Here is a 19,594-nt window from a genome sequence, read left to right as displayed (position 1 = left end):
ATGAGTTCTCTGCTGTCAGCTTGTCTTGTGTTGTTGTGAACTCAAATCAGTGCCCAGTATTCCCAACATGCCTAAATACAGAAGAATTTTCAAGCACACACATTTTGTTCTTTACTTTTATTTTTCTATTTATTAGCTCATTAATCTGGGACAGAAGATAATGCAAGAGAGATATAAGCCAGCATCATGGCATGAAGTTTTCAAATATTCAAACAAAAAAGAGTTTTATACCTGCATAAAATGATTTTTCTCTTCCTATTAAATGTAAAAAACTGTACATCCAAGCACACATATACACATTTGAAGCCCTGTAAGTCCATTGTATAAACACACAGTATCTATGGATTATTAATATAAATGAATACATATGTTATTGCTATGAATACTTACACATGCAAAAATGAATCCATAACCTACGGATACTCATTTTATGGTTAATAATCCATAAGGTAGTTTTGCAGTGTACCAAGGTTGATTTTGAGAACTCCTCTGTTAATACAGTGCTACTGTGCAAAACCCATAGAAATTGGAAAGTGAAAATTATGGAACAGTAATGAGACTTATAACCTAATAAAAATTACCAACATCCATAAGATCCATAAACAGATTTCTGTCTTGGAACTCCTCATTCAATGTTATGTATGTGCATGTTTATATTGTAGTAAGCAAAGCTCATGTTACTTCATTCTATAATGTTCATATGTCCATAAACATAAATATATATATAAAAAAAATCTAACTATGTAAAATCTTTTATCCTCTGATCTCCTTCTATGACAAAGTGACCCACTTAGTGGACAAGGGAAAGGCTGTGCTTGTTGTGTACTTAGACTTCAGTAAAGCCTTTGACACCGTATCCCACAGCATTCTCCTGGAGAAGCTGGCAGCTCATGACCTGGATGGGTGTACTCTGTGATGCGTAAAAAACTGGCTGGAGGGTTGGGCCCAAAGATTTGTGGGGAACAAAGTCTAATCCAGTTGGCGGCTGTTCAGGAGTGGTGTTCCACAGGGCTCAGTATTGGGGACAGTTCTGTTTAATCTCTTTACCAGTGATCTGGATGATGGGTTTGAGTGAACCCTTAGCAAGTTTGCAGATAGAACCAAGTTGGGTGGGAGTTTTGATCTGCTGGAGGGTAGGAAAACTGTACAGAGGGATCTGGACTACCTGGATCGTTGGGCTGAGGCCAATTGCATGAGCTTTAACAAGGCCAAGTGTTGGGTCCTACGTTTGGGTCACAACAACCCCAGGCAGTGCTACAGGCTCAAGGAAGAGTGGCTGGAAAGCTGCCTGGTGGAAAAGGACCTGGGGATGTTGATTGTCAGCTGGCTGAACATGAGCCAGCGGTGTGCCCAGGTGGCCAAAAAGGCCAACAGCATCTTGGCTTGTATCAGGAATAGTGTGGCTAGAGAGTTGATCAAGCCACTGTAGTGGTGCTGGTGAGAACCCACCTTGAATCCTGTGTTCAGTTTGGGCCCCTCACTACAAGAAAGACATTGAGGTGCTGGAAAGAGTTTGGAGGAGGGCAATGAAGGCAGTAGAGAGTCTGGAGCACAAGTCTTAAGAGAAGAGGCTGAGAGATCTGGGGCTGTTTAGTCTGGAGAAAAGGAGGCTGAGAGGAGACCTTATTGCTGTCTACAACTACCTGAAAGAAGGTTGTAGCGTGGAGGGTGTCAGTCTCTTCTCCCAAGTAATAAGTTGTGCTGGTTTGACTGAAAGTGAGTTAATTTTCTTCAGCAGTTAGAAACCTTTCTTTTTAATAGCTAGCATGGTCACTGTTTGCATTTAGTTTGAGAACGAGAAGATAACAACCTGGGACAGAGTTACTGTTTTTAATTGTTGTCTGGGTGCCAAGGACTTTTCTGAACACTGCCCACAGGTATAAGGCAGCTGCGAAGGGGGGCATAGATGACGCAGAGCTTGACTGACACCCAGACTGATCAATAAAAATATTCCATGCCATTGGTATGATGCTTCATATTTAAGGAGAGTCAGGAGCTTCTGGTTATGTTGTAGTAGGATGGAGACCTGTTCTGGTTCTGCTCTATTGTGGTGGCGTTCTGTGTGTGAGTTTCTTTAGTTTGGCTTTTTGCCGTCCTGCCATTTTGCATGGAGCCTCTGGGTCTTTCTGCCTTTTTCTCTCTTCTCTCTCTGGGATGAGGTGTTCAGGACCAGGGTGCTCCTTCTTGGTACTGGCTGCTCGGTGCAGACTGAGTTTGTGAGGAGTTGCATCTCTTATTTTTTATTATATTTCCATTTTATAAATATTCTTATTAATAGCGTATTAGTGTTATTTTGTTATTTTATTAAACTGTGTTTATCTCAATCCATGAGATAAATCCCTTTCGATTCTCTCCCGTACTTGGGGGTGGGTGGGAGGGGACCAAGTGAGCAGCTATCATTGCTAGTTCATGTTAAACCATGACACAAGTTGTAGTACAAGAATCAGCCTCAGGTTGCTCCAGGGAAAGTTTAGATTGGCTATTAGGAAAAAAATTCTTCACTGAAAGGGTTGTCAGACATTGGAACAGGCTGCCCAGGGAAGTGGTAGAGTCACCATCCCTGGAAGTGTTTAAGAGATGTATATGTGAGGCTCCTAGGGACCTGGTTTAGAGATGGAGTTGGCAGTGTTACATTAATGGTTGGACTCAATGATCTTAAGGTTCTTTTCCAGCATAAAAGATTGTATTATTCTATGATTTTCACTGTTCACTGATACAGGCGCAACTTTACTGTAGCTTTTCATTTTGAGAAGTGATATTCTGCTCCTAACTCTAGGGAAGTAAACCCAAGATCTTCCATCTGCTAACATGGATGAAAAGGAAAAAAGTGACCCACATAGTTATAGATTAATTTTCAGAATTGTTACTGCATAAACCTGTTGGTTTCCTTCATCTTAAGTTCTGGAGTATCTTTTCAAAAGAGTTTTGTGAACCATATGTTCTCATAAAGACTCTATGCCAACTCAACTACCTTATCAGACACCAGAAAATCTACACTGGAAGTGTGAATGCCCCACTGAAAAGCAAAAGCTGGCAGATTGGGGAAATTCGAAAATAAAACATAAAGACACAAGAAGCTGAGTTTTTTAAGTTTTACTACCCACAAAACTACTTATTTTTCTTGTTTGCAGATTTAAAAATGTATGACTGAGCTGTCAGAGCAGCATGGAGGAGACATAATGAACCATGAATTGTGCTGTCTGATTTACTCAAGTATGTGAGCTCTCCAGTGCTTCCAAGCAACCAGAGCTTCTAAACAAAACAAGTTGCCTTTGTGCTTTTGTTTTTGACTTGACTAAAAAAATGTGAGGTGACTTTCAGTTGTACTGAACACAATAAAATAAGGGACAGTGCACCTTTCTATTTTAAAGCTTTAAAATATACTTACAGCATTCATCTAAACACATTAATATTTTAGGTCCTGTTATACTGGATGTGGAGCTATGTCTTCTACATCCCTCTTGAAACAGATTGGTTTGGTCCCCATTTCTTAAAATGTAACTAGCTGGATGGGTGTGGATATGTGTAGAAGAAGAAAAACATGTATAACTGTGGTTGTGTTAGGGCAGCCAATGTTGCTTTTGAATCTTCTTAGCTTGACTTTTAGAAAAAAAGCTATGCCACTCCCAAACCCTTGAATCATTCTGTACAGAACTATTTCAATGGTTTTCTTTTCATTCTTTCAGAAAATAGGCTAAATACTGAATGTTTATATACGCTTTTTATTTCTACCTTATTTATTGACTCCATTGCTTGCAATGGCATGGAGGGGGGTGTGTGTAGTTTTCACATGTGTCTGTTGTCAGTTCACAGACTTTATCTGGCTTTTACAAGTTACTGTTGGTCCATGGACAATAGGCAGAAGAATATCACGTGACATTGCCCAGGGAAGTTTTTTGTAGTGGTGAAGGATAATGAATAGAACTCAGAAACCTGCTAACAGCAGTACATTTTAATAAGTTTGCATTTCCTTTAGTGTAATACCTATACATAGACAGCCTCCAGTAGTTTCACTTAATGATACTTCCTCAAAGTATTTTCCCAGTTTGTGGTTGAGACTTCCAAAATACATGACCTTTTTTTTATAAATTTAATAACACTCAGTAGATATAAATTCTATTAATTAACTCAGTTGTCCTTTGAATTCAACTAAACTTTAAGCACTCAGCATATTGGAACAAGATGCTCTGACGTCTGACTGTACATTGTATGAACAACTTCGTCCTTTTCACTGTTTTAAACCTATTAGCTCTTAAGTTCATTTGATGTCCCCCATTCAGTTCATGGAGCACTGTGGCAATGCTCTCACTTGTTCTTACTGAGCTTTTAAATAAACATTCCTTCTATTTTATAACTTGTAACTCTGTTCATGCTAATATATTGTATTTTTCTTTCTCTCTCAACCTCCATGTTATTTACCCCGCTCTGAGCAAGGTTATAAGATGAAAAAAAAAAAAATGGATTGGCTTGTAAATTCTTTTGTTGCTGCTTTTTGATCAGTAGTTCACTTTTTCTGTTTCAAAGTAAACCAATATGTTATTCTGCGCTGTATTATATACATACTCACATACAAATATGTGTCTAAAAACATGTGTTTCTGTATGGAATCTGTCCACAACAAGCTAAATAAGCTCTGTCTCCATTAGCTCTTTTGGGTTGTAACAACAATGTGGTTTTAAAGCAAACGCTCTGATTGTCTCCCTATACTGTCTTGATGGTTTGGTTTTGAGAAAGTTTACATACCATTTTATGAGAATTTACTCAAGTTCCTTAGCGATTATGTACTTTATATATATATATATATATATATATATATATATATATTTACTGCTCATTTGAAATGATAATTTTTTTTTACATACCATCTCGTGTAGCTGGTGACACAATAAACTTGCGGCAAGGGTTTTCCATTGTCTGTTTTGTTTCAAATGTTATTTCTCTTAGTCTTAGAACCTTGTGAATTCACTGTTTTGATGACTAATAGGTTGGTGTGCAGAAAAAAAAATATTTTTTTGTAAAAAGATGACTACAGAAGGCTAAATGAATGGAATATAATGTTATAGGTGAAAAAATGTTCAGCAAGATCTAACTGGAATAAATTGAAATCTTAGAGAGATAAATGATACAACTTTATTGGTTCTCTTTACTGTATCTTTTTATTAGTTCTGGAAGTGTAAGTGGCTATCCACATCAAAAAGTAAAGTACAAATGGAGATAGCTGCACTGAAGAAAAGGACATATGCAGACAAGTTAGTCCTTAGCTATAAAAGTAACATTCTTAGCTATAAAGCAACTGCTCATTTCACGAGTCATACCTTGTTTAAAAAATATTTTGCCAGTGAATAGTGTTATGGGTCACTGATGCATTTCTGCTAATGATCTTTGCCATGATAATGCACAAGTGCCTAATTTATTTATTATTGAAACTATGGGCTGTCACTGAAACATTTCAACCATCACTGAAATGTCTGTAGAAGGTGGCTTGTCTGTAGTAACCACTTTAAAGTGGCCACATTCATCCCAGCTGAACTTTGTGTGACTTTTGGTTATAATGCTTGTTTGTCTGGCAAAGGAATCCTATCTGCTCTTTTGGAAGTTGTTTAAATGTCTTCTGCTGTTTTGTAGATCATCCTCATTTGCAAATGTGCTCAAGATACAATGTAAGTTCAAGAACTGTTCATTCATTAACCTAGTTTTAGGGACTTGGCAGATAAATTCATATGGATTCTTCTAGAACTGATTACAGAGTTCTGCTGATACTTTTGTATGCAAAGATTTTGAGGCTAAATACAGAAAAGGAAAATATTTACTATATTATAGTTTAAAAAAATAACAAAATTGACAACACCCCAACTTTTGAGGCTTTTGGAACAAAGTTAAATTTCCTATAGGTTTCCAGGGTGGAGAATCATCTTATCCGTACGTTGCATTGATATACAAGGTGTTTCAATAAGAAGGTCCCATTCATGAAATATACTGCTTTGAAATTGGGTCCACCTTTTTGAAACACAGTTCCCATGATAGGAAAGAAGCAGAAAAATATTACTGCTTTGTCTTTTAAACCTTCTTTTTTCAGTAGCATTTGGCAATTTTGACACTTGTACAAATCATTTTTTCTTCAGTGCTTAACACTTAATCTCTCTAATATGTTCAACTATCCTGTTTATCTGTAAGCACAACATAAAGCTATTGTAAGTTAGGGTGTTCATATAGAAAATAAATAATAACATTATCTTTCATGAAATGTAAGGACAACACAAAGCAACAATAGTTGCTGATATATGTTCTTTCAACATGTACTTTGTTGGGACTTTATTAAAAGCAGTTGAATATTAAAAGGAAAATAACAGGAACTTTTTATCAAGAGTTTTAACAAAATCCTCAAAAAACATGAAACAATAAACAATGAAACTGAAATCCAATAAGTGAGCATTGAACTTATGAATGAATTAATTACTCTAAGGTGAAAGGCCAAATACATTAAGTAAGAACTATGCTACTCAGGAACATTAAATAACAAAAGGAGGCTTAGACATCTGACAGTTTAAAGTATGAGCCATAAAATCTTTAAGTCTTTGTGTCCACTTGACATGGTGATCAAACTGCAGGACTGTAGCCTCTTCCTGTTATGTGTGTGTTCTTGAAGAATGAGATTACTAGGATTTTTGTTGAAATTCACAACCGTTTCTTAAGTATCCATTGAAATAGCCATTCCACCCCCAACACATGCATCCACGCACCCCTCCACAGACTTTTGCAGCCTCCCACATCTGCCCTGCCACTTTCAGGCCAGCACCTTGCCGATTTCTAGAGACACTTGGTGGAGTATGTCAGGAAACACAGGAAGCCAAAGCTTTTTGAAATTTTTAAGGAGCATGTTTGAGCTACTACCATCATTAGTAATTTATTACATGACAATCAAGCCACCTCAGAATACCCGATATTTGCAAAGCTATCAAGTGCGGGGGGATCATGAATCAAAAATGTACCCGTTGCTGATTTTGGCAGGTCTGTAGAGAACTGAAGTGTCTTCTTGCCTCTCACCACCAAATCCACCCATTGATGTGAGGAAGCTGTGGCTGTGGGGAAAGCTTGGTCTGCTGTCAAGACAGAGAGCACAGTTTTCCCCTGTGAAGACAACAGTAGGTAGAGACACCAATAGTGAGTGACATATGGTGGTACAGAGATGGTGGTGAAGGGAAAAGTGGCTGCTCCAGGCTGCTGTAGGAAGAGCACTGGTGAGGGCTGGCCATGATGGGGGTGCAAGGGTGGCGTGAGTTTTGAAAGGGCAGGTCTTTGGGACAGGTATGGTGACAAGAAATGCTTCTGCTGCTCTGCCTGGCTGGGGGCTACCCTGTGATGCCTGGCCCAGGAACTGAAGGGTGCTTCCCAGGAGCCTGCCAAAAAATGAGTGGGTGTATCCTGATGCTTCAGGAAACACTGTCTTTGCCCTGGGCTTCAAGTGGAGAGTTAGGCTTAAAGTTTAGGATTTGTTAAAGCATTTTAAAACAAAAGAATGCATGAGATCAAATTTGTGATGCATCCTTTCTAATGGAATAAGTTTCTACATTTTGTTTTCTTTCATCTGAAGAAAGAAGGCATGAGGGTAAAAATTTAGACTTCAGAAACATGCAGGGCTTAGTGGTTGCAATACTAGTGCTTTTTCCTAAAGAATCTGAAATAGATCAACGCATTTAACTTCCTATAAAATAATTGCTGATTTCAATTATATAATCAACACCCTTTTTATTTAGCTCATGCAGTATTTTTTCTTGACTTTTCAAATATAAACAGGTAGGCAGAGGAAAGGATTTGTGGGAAATGCAGTTTGGTTCTGAAAACATGAGGAATAGCAAAGAATCTATTATTGGAGTAAATTCTCCTGTGCTGGAAAATAGAAATCCCAGGAAAACTATTTACTAGCAGAAGAAACTGTTGGCTTTTTTCAGAATTTTAAACTTTTTCTTAGGAGAGCAGGCTTTGGCTGCATTTAATACTTTGGCTTTCCTCGAAAAATGGTAGAACATTATATTGGAAGTTTGCTGTCTCTTGCACTTCTGTTTGCAATAATGTTTTGCTAATAAGCGACAATATTTTCCATCCAGGTCTGCTAATGAGCCTTTCTTGGAATTCTTCAGTGTGAACTTATGTAATGACTGAAAATAAGTCCCTCAGAAACATATCTCAAAAAGTGTTACTTATATCAAGACTGTCCCCAAAAGGAAAGTAAGGGTCTATATTTGATCTTAAACCTAACAGTGTAGCAGTATTTGATTACTGCATGTGGTAAAACTGAGACTGATTGAGAGTTAGTGAATGGGCAATGTCAATATTAAAATGAAAGTGTCGTTTCTTAAATTGAAGATATTGCTCAGAAGTCACTGAGATTTCTGTAGCATAGTAGATCAGCTTGCAAAAAAAGTGGGAAAGAAGGATAGTTGGCATTTCATTCTCTAGTCTCTAGCCCTGGACTACTTTAACTTTCTAATACTCTTCAGTGCAAGAGTATCTATTCTTAATTTTTAAAAGTTATATCAGTTTTTTTTTGTCTCCTACGAGAAATCTTTGGGCTTAATTAGGTAATTTAAACAAACAGAAGACCTGGCTATTTTCATTTTTCTTTATGGCTATGTAAGCTGTGTATGCATTGAATGAGTCAAAAGCTCTGCGAATAAACTACAAATTTTAATGAAGTGAGATTTAATTTGCTATCTTTTAAAAAATGTCCTGTTACTCAACTGGATGCTGCAGTATGTTCTGTAGTTCTTAAAAAAGGAAGAGGTTAATCAGATTGTTTCCTGTGTTGAATATGTTCTCAGCTGGTTGCTATGACAATCCTCCTCCATTTTCTTGTAGGCTTATCTCTTTTTGATTCTATAGAGGGAGTTTGCCAAGGTAAGAAGTAAAAAGTTTCTCCTTTTTCTTTTCTACTTCAAGGGTTTTATGTTTTGAAAAAATGTTACAGCCAAAGCCTTAGATTTCCAGTGTGTCTGTTCTTTTTCTGCCTTTTAAGATTTACAAATGAATATGCAGGATTTTAGTCCTTACTAAAGACAGAAGTGATAATTTTTCACTTAAGAGAAATGAAATGTTCTTGTTGTCAAGAATCAAACTTCCGATGACTATGAAAATTATTTCTTTAAGAACTTACTGTAGAAAATATCACATGTGCAGAGCCCACAATGCCTATGTGGGGTACTGTAAGCAGGCAGCTATTTTTTACAGATGCCTATCAGGAGTTTCAGTGGTGTGATTATGCAGAGAACCTCACAGAAATCTATTTTTAGAAAGGGCTGTAAGGAAGAATAAAGCCTGGTTTTACTCTTCATTAAGTCAGATTTACTTGTTTCTTGTTCTCAAATGTTGAAAGTGTGGATACTCTAAAATTTGAAGTCAACTTTAAATCTGGTTTCTCTGAAAGTTCTTGAAACAATTTACCTAAATCACTTCGTTAGCAAAAGGCCTTTAACAGGTTTAGGGATCATCTTAAGTGTTGGAAGGATGTGGTTCTGGGGAGAGGTTGCTTCAGCCTTTTAAGAGCAGGGGTAAGAAAAAGAAGAGGTTTAGTCTCTCCTTTCTCAGGTAACTAGGGAAAGTGTGCTGTCAACTTCACAGTTCTGAAGAAAGAAAAATAAAAAACTATTCTTTCCTCCTTTCTGTTTATAAATCTCAACTGTGCCTTTGTATAATTCTTCTCATCTGCTCTTCTTACATTTCATGCAGTCTTTCACACTCAGAATAGGCTACCTGTTCTTTGTTCTGAAATACTTCCTTACTGTTTTTCTTTCTGATCTTTACCTGATCTTGCTTAGAATCTTCACCTTCAGATCCAACTTCTTCCTGCAGAGAGCTGAGAAATCTTAAAAAAGGAAGTTCAGTAAATATCATTCAACGTGTAATATAAATGAATTGGAAAGTAGGTCTAGTAAACTATAGTTTTCTTACACTTAAAAGTACCTTAAGTGTTTGTTACCTGTGAGCTCTGCAACTCCAATTGTTTGCTACCTTGGACAGAGTTAATTTTCCTTACAGTAGCTTGTATGGGGCTATGTTTTGGATTTGTGCTGAAAAGAGCATTGATAACACAGGGATGTTTCAGCTACTGCTGAGCAGTGCTCACACAGAGCCAAGGCCTTTTCTGCTCCTCACCCCACACCAGCAGTGAGTGGCCTGGGGGTGCACAAGAAATTTGGAGGGGACACAGCTGGGACATCTGAACCCAACTGACCACAGGGATATTCCATAACATATGACATCATGCTCAACATATAAAGCTGGGAGAAGAAGAAAGAAGGGGCGATGTTCAATGTTACGATGTTTGTCTTCCCGAGTCACCATCATGCATGATGGAGCCCTGATCTCCTGGAGGTGGCTGAGCACCTGTCTCCTCATGGGAAGCAGTGAATGAATCCCTTGTTTTGCTTTGCTTGTGAGCACAGCTTTTGCTTTATCTATTAAACTGCCTTTATTTCAACCCAGGAGTTTTCTCACTTTTACCCTTCTAATTCTCTTCCCCATCCCATGCCTAGTTGTCGCTGGGGTTAAACCACAACAACCTGCTAAATTTCCTATTTCTTATACTGGAAGTTATAATGATTCCTTCATCATTCTATTTATGCCACTCATTATTTTATTGATCTTGATTGCATCTCTGATTATTTTTAATTTTTCAGGCTCTGGAGTCTTAGTTGATTAAATTCCCTATAAGGCAAAAAATCTCATACCTTTCACATCCTTGTTGTCCCTACCCGATCTTTTATCACTTCCATGTTACTCTTTCCAGGTTGCAGAAGCTCAGACCTGTACACGATTTCGAGTTATGGGTATATTACAGATTTATACAGGGTTGTAACATTTTTGTTCTCTTTTCTATTTTTTTTTCTTTTCATCTGTCACCAAGCATTCAGTTTAGAACTGCTGTCCCTCCAAGATCTCATTCCCAAACAGGAATTGCCGTCTTAGAATTGTTCATTTCATATATCAGGCTAGGATTATTTTGTGCAACACTTTACATCTACCAATCTTGACTTTCAGCTGCCATCGTCATTAGCTACTATCTCCTCTGATAGGTCCTTTGACAGTGGTTCACTCAACCATAATCTGTACCACCATCATTAATAACTTGGTGTTATCAGCAAATTTTCGTGTGCCCTTTTCCAGATCACTTATGAATATGCTGAAAAGCAAAAGCATAGATCCCTGTACACTTCTTTTTCTATGAAAACTTCCTGTTTACTTGTAACTTTTATTTCATTTATTTTAACCAATTATTTATTTTCTCTTATTTCATTATTGTATATTTTATTTCAGAGCCTATGGAGAGATCCTTACTGAAACTTATGGAGATTAACACTAACAATGGCTCTTTTATCCATATACATTTGACTCCTTTAAAAAATCTAACAGACTGTGATTCTGGACTTACACTTCAAAGGGTGTGTTGATTTTTTTTTTTTTTTCCTGTTTGTGCAGCAATCCATCAGTTCCTTGGTAAGGTTTCTACTGATTTTTCTGGAAGATTTAGCAATTTGAAGTTCCATGGACTTTAGATCCCCAAAACCTTTAAAATATTGATTAGATATTTGGCCACCTCTCAGTCATCACATGTGAATGTAGAGAAGCTATACACCGCAATTAGTAAGCAAGGTATTTTCTTCATGAATTATGCTAAATTGCTGGATGAATATCATATGAACCTGATACCAGTTTTAGTCTAGTCAATCCATAACATCTTTTATCTGCACATTGATTTGCTTCAGATCCTTTGCTGAGAAAGACTGGAATGAGATCCAAATTCCAAAAATTTTTTTTAAAAAATAAAAAAATTATTCTTTCTGTTTTCACCTTATAATCTCCTAGTGCTGGCCCCTGGATTTGCTTCACAGATTTCTTGCTCTGATATGTTTCAGAAAAGGATCTATTGCTTTTGTGATGAAATAGAGGAACCAATGATCTAGTGTTTTTAAGGCGATGTATGTCTAATATTTCTATCTAAATTCTTTATTATAAAGAGTCTTTTAATAACTCTTCTGTTTGTCTGACGAAAAAGGAAGATATAGCTTGCACATAACTGGGAGACAATAGACGTTAATGCGAAGCCAGAAGGGAATGTTGATTATGGGTGTGGTTCTGCATGTTCCTATAATACTACTAGTTAATCTATATCGGGATCAATTTGGAGTTTTAACAATGCTGCAGTTCTTTCTGAAGTATGTTGGAAACAGTTGCTTCACAGATATTTCATTTTGTGTTCAGACTGGGCATTTGTTCCCAGACATTGGGTAAATCCAAAAGAAACTTGGATTCCCTCCTCTCAGCTGGCAGAAGAAACTATGTTTATTTTCAGCATCGTTTCGAACATCTTTTTGAGTTAGAAATCCTACAAGTCCTAAAACTGTCTTGCCCGTTTTCCTACCTAATCATAAGCTGCAGAGCCTGGCTGGATTGTACAATTTGCTCTTCTGTTAAATGGCTACTCTCTTACCTTCCCAGGCTGGGTGAGACCCATGAGGTAGATATTGTGTGGCACTAGAGCAAGATAACACCAATGAACCAATGATCTATGCATGTTTCTGTGAACACAAGTCATTTTGCCGTGCTGGAGACCCTGTCAAAGAATCACAGAATCATGGAATGGCTTGGGTTGGAAGGAGCATTTAAAGATCAGCTAGTCCAGCCCCGTTCTACAACTCTCTTGACAATTCAGTCACAAAACCAGTAGATTTAAGTTTATTATTGACACTGTGCAATATAGATAAGGAAAGGATGCTGTATTTTATGAATTGTTTCTTGCCTGTGTCATACAACTGTCCTGTTTTTCTCTGCTTCAAAGAAAGGCTAGATTTTCTCACAGCTGCTTTCTGTAATTGAAAGGTTTAGATTTTAGAGAAAAGTTTTATTTTTCCTTTGCTGTAGTTAAATTACTTAAATTGACACCTTTCAGAATCTATTTCTTCTATTTAAGAGTCCTCTGTGGTAGCTCTTTGTTTCTTGTGTGAGCATTATCCCAGATTTACTGTAGATGCTCTAACAAAGAGTAGGCAGCTGTAGCTGTGCTTTTCTAATGTCAAACAATCTCTGTCAGCATGCCTACTCTTCCTGTATAGATTATTTTTGTTTGTTTTCTGTTCATAATGGAGCCACAAGGGATATAACACTAGCCCACCTGCAATGTCAAAACCATCACATAGCTGAGTTTCTCAGCATGCCTGTAGAAAACCGAACATGCAAATCCCATATTGGATGGCTATCACAAATAAGGTTGGTTTCCACAGCGCAGCTTTGAACAATTCTGAGTATTCCTGTCATGTTGCATTTTACATAACATTGCCAATATACATGGAATACATTTAGACACCTCAGAGGTGAACATAATGGATGTCATAATGAGGAATTAGAAACTGTTAGGAATACTTGGTGGCCCTAGTGAGATCAGAAATACGAAGAATCAATTAATAGCTCTGCCCATCATGCAGATCTCAGTAAGTGAGAGAGAGTGTTTTTGTCAAGGTAACAATCATGTCTTCTCCAGGTTGACCTGATAAAAATGCTGTTTACACATTTCTTCATAAATGAATTGTATATCTTGCATGCTTGTTTTCTCATTCCTATTCTAACTGAATTTAAAAAAATAATAATAATAATAAATTTTCTTCTAAAGTTTCCTCAGCCCGCACCTGGGTCCTGGAGAGCTGGTGGATTTATGACTTTGCTCAGGCTCAGGTTTCTCCTGAGATTTGAGGGCAAGTGGGGAGAAGGGGTAGGACTCCTTTTCTAAAATTTGCTTTGCTAAATTTGGAGTTCTCATGATTTGTGAATCACAGCTCTTTAAATAGATGGAAATTATGCTTGTAGCAGAGAGAGCTGCCCTTGCTCTTGTTGCAGGCAAGTGGGATCACAGAGCTGGGAGCTAACTACCCACAGAGCCAAGTCAGCAGCCTGAAGGCAGCAGGAGCCATTTTTTCTAGGGAAAATGGGATCCTTGCCCCTGCAGGAGGTGGCACATTTAGCTGAGTGATGAGTTCAGCAGAGGCTGAAAAACAGAAGCAGCCACTTTTGACGGAGAGACTGCTGTGCAGCAGGATGGTGACAACTGACTCCTAGGGAGCCCTTCCAAAGCACCTATAAGAGTGCAACTACCCCAGTATTCCCCAAATCAGTGGTGAAACTGTGGTGCCAAAAAAAACCCTAGAAAAGGTGTTACATTCTTGTTCATTATTGAGCCTACCCATATAATAGCTTCCTACACATACATTGTGCTATATACCCTGCTTCACATGTTGCTTTTTTGCTTGAAAACCATGGTAAGTTAATGATAACTACGCAACAAATTCAAATGATGTGAGATTTACATTTCCAAAGTAAATTGTGACTTTTTAATACATATAGGAACCACCTTGAACAATTCAAAGCAGATTTTTGAAGAAGTTATGTCCATATGTGAGCAATCAAGTGACTGTGCTATTGTCCTTCTCTTCCTTTAGCCACGCATAAATGTTTACACAGCTGAAAAGCATCTGGAAGTAATATTTAGAAGCCTACTAACACCTGTGTTACTATCTCTCTCTCTCTCTACTCTGACTTGAATAGAGAATCCTTCTGAGTTGTGGTTTCTCAGCAGGGCAAGACAGGTCTACAAGCCTTTCCATGGTATTGAAAGCTATGAGTACTAAAAGCTAAGCTGTGAAGCAGAGACTTCTCATGGGATAGATGTTATATTTTTTTTGTGTGTGTGTAATATGGTGAACCAAATTGAACAGAACCTGAAATCGAGGCCTTATGAATCATACCAAGATACTGGTTCCTCCAGCTACTGGCAGGTGTCACACCATGGTGGCACAGTGGCTGCACTGGCCACTCCCCAGTGCTGAAGGAATTCTGTCCAATGACTTTTGCAGGTAAGTAAAGTTTTTGCGATAATATGTCATTTTGGTACTAAGCAGGAAGGTAAATTAAAATGAAAAGAAGTCTTACTGCCTTGAATATAGAGCTTTTTGATTGGGGTTAAAAAAGTAGGTCAGTATGCTTTGTAAACAGTGGTGCAGTTCCTCTACAGAACATTTCATAGGGGTCTTTAGGTACTTTATCAACCTTTTTACATTGTACGTCAGTTGTCATCATTATCACTTAAAAGAATTCATAAGCAGTCATGAAAATCAACAGGAAAACTAATTTTTATCCTCATTCTTTGGCAAATGCTCATTTGCTAGTGTAGGAATTTATTTAAAAATTTTTTGTTGTTTTCATATAATCACACTGGTAATATGTGAAGCTGACTCACAAATCTTTTTATAATATTAGATGTGGATTTTGTATGTGCTTTTGGTGGTTACTCTCATGGATCTGTATAAAAGCATCAATAGCTATTCTTCAGTCCTTTATTGAAAACTTTTCCTGCTCTTAACTGTAGGTAAGAAAGATTGACCTAAATAATTCCTTCATAGGAGGCTGCAGAATGTGGGACATGCAGTGCCCATTGCTGCATTTCTTGGGTATTCTGAATTGATTCAAGCTTCCAAACAGCAAAATAATTGGAAGTGCTCTCAGCCCAAATAACTAAAATGAAAATCAACTCTAATGACATAATAAAATGTGTTGCCAAGCCCATCATAATAATACTTTTGCTTTGAATGACATGTTTTAACATAAAATACTTTCACTTGGAATGTTCCAGTGATGCGTCATCCAGATTCCACCTTAAAGCTTTCTTTGTATCTTTCTCTATGTAGGTTATACAGCGAACAGGATTTGGATCAGAAGTCTCATTGTGCATATTAATCTGAGGGGGATTTTTTTGCTGTTAATATGCAGGTTTTGAGACAATTATTTTAAAAGGCTGGTGGGATTTTTGGTATGTCCTCTATGAATAGTTAGTATAATTGCCATGAATTTGGCCAGGTGTAGCTAAATAATGTTTCAGGCAAAGAACTAAGAGCAAAGCTTTTTACACAATAATTTTCTGGGTAAGGTTCAACAAAATGAAAACTCATCAGAAACCCTGCTGGGATTCCATCAGCAAGCATTTATTTGCAGTTGCTGGTACACCTGCTTATACAGTAATAATACACCAGTGAGTTAAGTCACTATGCCAATGCAAATTAGCTTTATTTTGAATCAAACACTGGATTTTAAAACATATGATGAGTAAAAAAACCTGTAATGTCGCTAGATGCACACAGGAAACTGACAGGACAAACGAAAAAGAAAACCTGCACATGTGTTCTGGCCTTTTCTATTGCTGCTCTTCTGTATGCTGATATATCCCATAAGAGTACCTAGTCTATTTATAGTATGTATCTGGAACATATGCTTTTCTTCACTGCTGTAACTAGATTTTCCTTAGCCAGATCCTTGCTATCTGCAATATTATTGTTTTTTTTTTTTTTCCGAAGATGATCCAGTATATTCAGTCTAGGGAGAAATTTTTCAGAGTGGTCTTATATGTCTATTTGTTTATTATGATCTCCCCTTATCCCCAGACAGTCTCTGCTTTTTCATAAGATCAGTTTGTCCTGTATGTGCTTGTTTTTGGTATTGCAATCACTGACCTTAAAAAAGAATCTAACGTTATGCAGTGAATTTCTCAGTGCCATGGACTGATTTCTGGAGTTTGAAACCTAACGTCTTTTTGTTTATTTGTTTGTTTCTTTGGGATTTTTTTTAAAACAATTTTCGGGCAATAAAAACCTTATTTTGTGTGTTGGGATTATCAAGGTATCATGTGCCCAAAATTATCAGGTGCCCAAAACTCACTGAAATCTAACCTCCCTTATAGTTCTTTGAAAATCCCAGCTACTGCTGGGAGGCACTCACTGATCACAATGAGGAGGTGTGAGAGTTTGAACCTGAACAGAATAGTAAGAGTTTGGATGTCAAGCCATGTAACAACAAGAGAGATCTAAATTTCATCCTGTCTTTCAATCTTCAGCTTATTACAAATTTATTCAAACATTCTTTTTCCCTTAAGTGCTTTTCCTTTGTTTCCAGAAACTGAGCACAGATCTACCCTGGCTTCTGCCAGCACAGCTATTTCAGTCAGGAGTGTGAAGGCATAGCTGTGGTGACAGAAGAGCAAGCAAGATACTTGTTCTGGCACTGAGGCCCCTGGCACCTTGCGTGAGCTCATACGGAGGGTAACAAATGTTTGGGAAGCAGCAAGCTCACACAGAGCTCAGTTTGCCTGAGAGAAAACCTTTTTTTGGAGAGAGAGATGGCTGCTGGTGCATTAGCAGGAGCCCTTCATGCATCTACATGTGTCTGCATGGTAAAATAACATAACTCCTGTCATCACTGCTGGATTCTGAAGCCCCCATTTTCTGCCCCACAGATACAAATTCAATCCAGGACTTCTCTTGAAGGAGATGTGAAGGTGAAAAATCCAGGGTTGTTCTGGTGGTGGATTAAATCGTTCCCTGTGAGTAATTATTTATCAAATAATAAGGATGAGACTATGTCAGGTTTGGCCCTCTCCTTTCTTCGTGGTCCTCCAATACCACCCTTATAGATTCCATCTAAGTATTTTGTGTTCTCATTAAAGTACCCTGCATTTAAACCACTAACTCCACCCATACAAAACAAACAAACAAAGCAAAAAAAAACCAACCAAACAAAAAGCCAAACAAAAAAACAGCAACAACAAAAAAAATCTCAGGCTGACCTTGCTTGATCAAGGGTTTGGGCTAGATGATCTCAAGACACTTCTTTCAGCCTCAGCCATTTTTTGATTTTGTGCCATGCTCTCTCCATCTATGCACAAGGCTCTGTGTCTCAGGACAGTAATACCAAAACTGCTGTTCCATCTACTCTGGAGTATTTTTTCTATTGATAGCAGTGTGGGGTTAGGCACAAGATGGATTCCAAGGTAACATAAGTATCAGATATGCAGTGACACCAACTCTTTTTGACTTCAGGAGATGTGTGGAGACATTCACCTCCCATTTTTCTTTGTGGTGCTCCTCAAGCTATGACAGCTTGTCACTATTCATTTCTGCTTTTTAAAGGTAAAGCTTTCAGATGCCCGAGATGTTGGTTAGCTTGTGTAATGCTCTTTCAGTCCTACCAGAAAACTGCTATTTGCCTCAGTGCTGATTATTCACATGAAAGGATGCCAGATCTGGCCTTTAAACTACTCAAAATTTGCCCACAGATAAAGAGTTTGCCATACCTAAATAAATATAAGGGTTTGCAACATGTGTCCAAGCAGGCCTCTATGTGTCACTGGGCTATCTGTTTCATGAGCAAAACAAGCGAAACACAAGTGATTTTGTGTCTTGAAACACAAAAGCAGCATTTCATGCTGCTCTAAGAGAGTTCTTGATTCCATGTGAAAGATCAGTGTCATCATCTTGACTATGTGCTGGAACAGATTGTTCTTGTGGAAGCGGAGCTATGATCTTCCGTTATTTGGCAGACAATGTAGCTGTATACCAAGCTACTGAATACCAAGCGACTGACCCACTACAGTTTCACTTAGGATCCAACTTGCTGAATCCACATTAAATCTGTCAAACTGACAAAATCGTTTTTAAGAAGCTGGAAATCCTGTTGCTGGGTCAAATACCTCAAAAGAAGCTGCATGTTTGGTTTTCATCTAGCCATTCCCCCAAGTGCATTATTCAAGCAACAGGAATATTTTTAGCTTGCAAGATACATGATCATAAACATTTTGACATTAAGAAGCAAACATTATTCACAAATGTCTTTGACTGTACTGGTGGTCTCCAAATAAATTTTTCCAGGCTACTTTGTTTCTCTTGGAAGTTATGCATGCACTGTAGAACATGTGTCCATAAAAGGTGTGCTCCTGAGGGTCTCTCTGATGGTGGCTTCTTGTGCTGTCACAAGATACCTGCTCAGTAATGCCACTGTATGATTTCTTTCCTCATTCTTGCATGCTATTGTAGACATTTTCAAAATTCACCAAAGCTCTATTGTCAGAACCAGTAAACAGCAGTTCTTTTTTTGAGTAAAACATTTATATTCCACTCATTGAAATGGATAAGTTTGACAAAGTTGTAAATTCATCTGCTTTTCATTGTATTTGGGAATGTGAGTTTTAGAAATTCAACAGCACTTACATGCTACTTTTCAACTAATGAATAGCCCTAAGGACAAGATAGCCGGTGAGACTGGCAGCTGGATCGGAGCTTTTCAGAGGTTGTCACCAGCTGCTATAAAATAGCCAGCTTAGTAAAAAGCAAAAAAGTAAAAAGCATGTTTATTGATCAAATATGAGTGAGGCAGTTCATCCCAGCATTGTTCCCAAAGAATAGGAGTGTCAAGGAAACTACTACCACAGAATGGACAAAGGTTGAGTGACTCCCTCCCAAGTAAGAAACAAAGAAAACAGACCAATCTGTATCGAAATCTTGCATTTCCACCGACTAGAGGAATATTCTGTTGCAGGTGATCAGCTGATCTGTTTTACAGTTAAACGCTTCACATAAATTGGTAATACTAACAAGGAAATTTACAGGTGTGCTTAGATTAAAGTTGGTTACATTTTCTCTAGCTGTGTTTGCTATTAACCAAATGTGATGTCCCTGTCTTGATGTAAAATACTAGGTTAACATGAAGGCTCGAAAAACAAACAAAA

The 19,594-nt window shown here is 37.8% G+C and overlaps 1 long non-coding RNA gene across 2 annotated transcripts in view; it reads right to left on the bottom strand.

Moving 5' to 3' along the window:
- LOC135579578 (uncharacterized) overlaps positions 1-19,594 on the bottom strand; it is a 177,678-nt gene that overhangs the window by 39,899 nt on the left and 118,185 nt on the right. The window lies entirely within an intron of this gene.

Source organism: Columba livia, chromosome 1, assembly GCF_036013475.1.
Source record: "Columba livia isolate bColLiv1 breed racing homer chromosome 1, bColLiv1.pat.W.v2, whole genome shotgun sequence".
In the NCBI taxonomy this organism is placed as follows: Eukaryota; Metazoa; Chordata; class Aves; order Columbiformes; family Columbidae; genus Columba; species Columba livia.
This window is presented reverse-complemented; position numbering and strand designations above follow the sequence as displayed.